Source organism: Wasmannia auropunctata, unplaced genomic scaffold (assembly GCF_000956235.1).
Source record: "Wasmannia auropunctata unplaced genomic scaffold, wasmannia.A_1.0 LD336048.1, whole genome shotgun sequence".
Lineage (NCBI taxonomy): Eukaryota > Metazoa > Arthropoda > Insecta > Hymenoptera > Formicidae > Wasmannia > Wasmannia auropunctata.
The window spans coordinates 64043-69537 of NW_012026842.1; positions in this window are offsets into that span (position 1 = coordinate 64043).

Sequence of the window (5495 nt, forward strand, 5' to 3'; positions counted from 1 at the left end):
TAGATCGTCTAAAGTTGGCGCGCTCAGGTACGGCACACGCAACTCCTAAAAACAAAGCTGACTTATCGCCCTTTTTATAATATTGATATAAGGATTACATATGTGAATATAAGATTATTTTATTGATATTTCTGCAAACACATTGCGCGATAACATTGTACAATATATTTTCTTTTTTATAATAACATTTTTTGTCTTTACATAATACATAAAACGCAAACTGTCAGTTGACATTTCATTCAAAAATCTGTTATTAATTGCATATCTTAAAGACAAAACTGTAGTTATCAAACGGTACGTAATTAGCAAATGATACTTGCCCTACAATTATTTTACAAAATAAGCTACTAATGCTAATATCCTAAAATAAAACTCATTCAAGTACACTTTAAACATTTTATAAACAAAACAATGTGTTTGCAGAAATATCAATAAAAATAATCTTATATTCACATATGTAATCCTTATATCGATATTAATAAAAAAGGCGATAAGTCAGCTTTTGTTTTTAGAAGTTGCGTGTGCCGTACCTGAGCGCGCCAACTTTAGACGATCTGATTAGTTAACTTTAAACACTTATAATTCAAAAACTATTATAGTCTCAACATTTTGGTATTGGAACTTTTGTCTTAAAATGATCTCAGGAATCTACCCTTAAATGTTAGTCCGGTCATTACGGGACACCCTGTAGATCCATGCACTCCGTAAAAGCATTAAATAAACTAGTTCTTTAATTGTTATACAAAATCCGTCTTTTATTAATTACTCTTCCCTCTCCGCCCTGAGCCAATTTCGCCGCCCGTTCCCGACGAGCTATTCCGTGCGACGAAATTTCGGTAGTTGTTACAGTCTTTTCAAGGATTTTAGAACTGTTGAAGCAGGATTGTGTGAGCAGGTGTAATAGAATCAGTCAGAGTTAAAAATTGTAGAACTTTCCTTTTATTGTATTCGAAAACAGCACTGTGCGACTCTTTTTTACAACGGCATGGAATAGAGTGCTCGCCTTCTAACCACGTTCGCTACTCGCGTTTGCCTCGCAATACGAAGGCAGCCGAAGTTACCCGAGTTGCGCTTGACTCGTTCGCTGTACAGGCACATAGAGAGATATGCGTCTGTACATGTCCTGACAAAAAACCTGCGCTGAACTTAGTTATTCTTAACACTTCAAGCGTTTCTCGTGAATTATTAACATGTTTAGCTTAGAACACATGCTTCTGAAACGATCTCGCGGCAACGCTTTCGTGAATATATCAGCGCGTTGATTCTCGGACGGGACGAACTCGACTTTAATCTCTTTTTCGTTTACCTTTTTCCACGAACAAAATAAAAATGGACATCTATATGCTTTGTCCTTTTGTGAAATACTGGATTCCTCACCAGTTGAATCGCGCTTTGATTATCAATATATAGAGTCGTTTCCTTTTCACAAGGATTTCCGATATTCGATAATAGCTTTCTCAGCCAGACTGCTTCTCGCACTGCTGTCGATGCAGCCACATACTCGGCTTCCGTCGTACTAAGCGTTACCAGTCGTTGCCGCTGCGACGACCATGTGACGGCCCCGTTCGTGAGACAGAAAACGTATCCAGTAGTGGATCTTCGCGTTTCAATATCTTCGGCGTAGTCAGCATCCGAAAAACCTATTAGTGCTGCTTCGCTACTGCCGCTTGCATACTCGATACCGCAATTAACCGTGCCTTGAAGATACGCGAATATTCGCTTTACTGCTCGCCAAGGGTGTCGCGTCATGTTTGCTCAAATATTTGCTTACTGCATTCACTGCAAATGCGATATCTGGTCTCGATACGGTCGCTAAGAAAATTAGAGATTCGACTGCCTCGCGATAAGGCATGTTACTCAATTTTTCGTCGTCCTGCTCGGTTGGTGACAATGCTGCGTGAGGATCCGCCGGCACACTCATGGTTTTCGCGTTCGCCATTCCGAACTTCTCGATTATCTTTCGCGTGTACGCGCTCTGATGAATCGTTAACGTTTTTCGCTCTCTATCACGTTCAATTTGCAGCCCGACAAAGGTATTTGAATTCTCGACCGTGATTCTGAACGTTTCGCTTAATCGCTGGATTATTATTTTAAAAGTCTCTACATTGTTTGAGGCTACCAGACCGTCGTCGACAAATAGCGCCAAATACACTACGTCGTTTTTAACCTTCCCGGTGAACACGCACTTGTCTGCTTCGCACTCTTCGAAGTTGAATTCGTTCAGAAATTTCGTGAATCTCAGGTTCCAGCATCTTGGAGCCTGTTTTAGCCCATAGAGAGACCTCTCGAGCTTACATGCGACTTTCCTGGGATCTTCTTTCAATTCTAGTTCTTCCGGAATTTCCATAAATATTGTCTCCTCCAGTTTTCCATATAGGAATGCCGTCTGAACGTCAAACTGCATTATTTCGAGATCTTTCGCAGCGATTATCACCAGCTCATCATACTCTCAGTGAGTCGTACCTCACCACTGGGGAAAAGGTTTCTTTGAAGTCGATCCCCTCTCGTTGTAGAAAACCCCTCGCACACAATCGCGCCTTGAATCGATGTGACTTCCTGTCTGCATCCTTCTTCACCCGAAACACCCATTTCGAGTCAATCAGTTTCATTTCCGGCGTTCTCTTCACGAGTTTCCATGTTTGATTCTCCTCGTGTGCTTTGAGTTCGTTTTGAATAGCACCCGCCCACTGCGCGGCTTCAGGGCTATTCGTTGCTTCTTCGTATGTCATCGATACGATGTACTCGGCAACATCCGCGTTGTGCCGGTACCTGCTCGAAGTCTGAATTCTTGAGCGATCTCGCAGTTCTCTTGACACTTCTCGTGCTGGCTCGTTTCGAAGTTCCTCTGTTTCATCGCTGTCTTCTTGTTCTTTGTTGTTGCCATCGTCTCCTTCGGCGTCAATCACGTTCCCATTCTCGTACTCGTTTGCGTTTTCGACTTTTGGTAGTGGAAGAGTTATTTCATTTTCTTCTTTCTTCTCTCCTTCCTTCGCCGGGGACAGTCCGACCTTCTCGTTGAACACATCATTGCGAGCTATACTGACCTTTTTCGACTCCGGATCGTACAATCGATAATTTGTCGATTCCTCTGTATACCCGACAAAAATCTTCTTGCTCGCTCGCGCGAGCAAATTTTTGCGTGAATTGTTTAGGAGTGTGCACGTATCTGAGCCAAAAATCCGTAGATGCTTCAGATTTGGAACTTTTCCAGTCTACACTTCGTACGGCGTTACTGCACCACTTGTCCACACGGTTCGGTTGAGCACGTATACCGCGCAATTCACTGCTTCTGCTCAAAGGCTCAGCGGTAGACTCTTCGCGAGTATCATCGTGCGCGCACTTTCGACTATCGTTCGATTTTCGCGTTTGGCTTTGCCGTTTTGCTCAGGATTATACGGCGCTGTCGTTTCTCGCTGGATTCCACGCTTTTCGAGATAAGCGACTATTTCTTTGTTATAGAATTCCCGACCGTTATCCGAGCGTAACGTTTTCATTTTTCGACCGAACTTGTTCTCGATCATCATCTCGAAGATCTTGAATTTCTCATATACTTCGGATTTCTTCTTCATGAAGTACACGTGTCTATAGCCGGTCGCTTCGTCCTTGAAGGTTAAGAAGTACCTCGATCCTCCGACCAAGTTCGTTGACATCGGCCCGCAGACATCCGAATGCATTTTTTCACCTGGTTTTATTTTCTTGTCACGTTCCAGTTTCTTGTTAAATGGCAGTCTATGGGCTTTCCCCATTTGACACGGTTCGCAGAAAACGTCATTTTTGTCCGTAATCGACACTCCACTCACTAGCCCTTTTTCGGCCAGTTCGCGTATCGCGCGCTTCCCGACGTGTCCCAATCGCTCATGCCACACGGTCAAATTCGTCGTGGCTATGTTCGCTTCTTCGGCACTTCCTTGTTTCGCGACCTTGAAGAACATGCGATACGCATCGTTACCTTGCTTTATGCCCGTCGCGAGCACTTCGTCATCGCGCACCACTTCGACCCGATTATTTTTAAATTGCACTTCGAGTCCCTTTTTCGTACACGCTCCGACGGAAAATAAATTTTTACGCAATTTCGGAACATGCAACACTTTCTCGATTTGCACGTCGTGCCACACACCGTCGATAAACTTTTTAATCTGCACTGTGCCTTCACCAGCGACGTTGCAGATCTGATTGTTACCGAGTGATATCGTAGCGCCAGTGTTCTCCGTCTTGTAGTCGATAAGCCAGTCGCGTCGGTAAGTTAGATGCTTCGACGCACCGCTGTTGATCAGCCAGATCTCACTTTGGTCGGCAGCCATAACGCGACTTTGCGTCCACATCACACGAGCGTTTTCGACACTTTTTGAACTTGACGCGATCGAGACTTTATCCGTTTCCACCGCGAATGCGCAGTCGCGGGTTTTTTCGCCATCTTCACGTGGCTTCTATTTATTTCGACACTGTGCCGCGAAATGTCCCATTTCTTGACACTTGTAGCACTGCGGTTCCTTGGTTTTCTTTATATTCTCAATTTTTTGTTCTTAGCACTTTTCACTTCTCGCGGGCGTCGATTTTTGGCCGTCGCGGCCAAGCGTCCTCATCGACCTTGACCGTCCTCTCTAATCAATCTTTCTTGCAGATAGTCTAGAGTTTGTCGTGTAGGATCGACGCTATCCCACACCACCTGCAGCGTGCTGAACCTCGTGGTTAGACTTGCGAGAATCTTCGCCATAATTGTGTCATCCGTCACATCTTGGCCAATGTCCTTGAGCTGACTTGAGCTATTCATCACCCTGGCCACGTGTTGTACCGCGATATCAGATTCGCTCATCCGGTACTTGTGAAATCTTTTTAGCAGACCCAACTTATTTGTCGCCGTCTTCTGCTCGTGAATTAAACACAATTTGTCCCACATTTTTTTCGCAGAAATGCACGATAGTACACTTGTTGGACTTCGTCAAGATTGGACAGAATTATGAACTTCGCCGTTGCATCCTCTTTCACGTTTTTCTTTAACGCGGCCGCGTGTCCCGCTCCCGCGGACGGCTCTTCCCTCGTGCCGTTTACAATGTCTAGAACATTGTTCATGACAAATAACGCGTTCACTTGAGCTTTCCAGCCCTGGAAATTCGTTCCATTGAAAGGCTTCACACTCTTCACCGAGATTCCGACAGACATCGCGGATTCGATTTGTTAACTTGCACGCTTCCGATACGTTAATACCGGCATTCAAACAATAGCCAGCTCCCGTTCCGCGCCACGTGCAACAGTTCGACCGATTCTCACGGCGCTCACACACTTTTCTCGCAATTAATCGTTAACCTCCTGTTGAAGCAGGATTGTGTGAGCAGGTGTAATAGAATCATATAGAATTAATATTCATCCAACAGATGGTTTACATTTCTGTTATGACAGTAAGTAAAAAAATCATTAAGAATATGCCGATATGCAACGGGGTAATTCTTCTCAACCTCGAGTAAAAAACCTCCACAAACATTAATCTGAAATATATT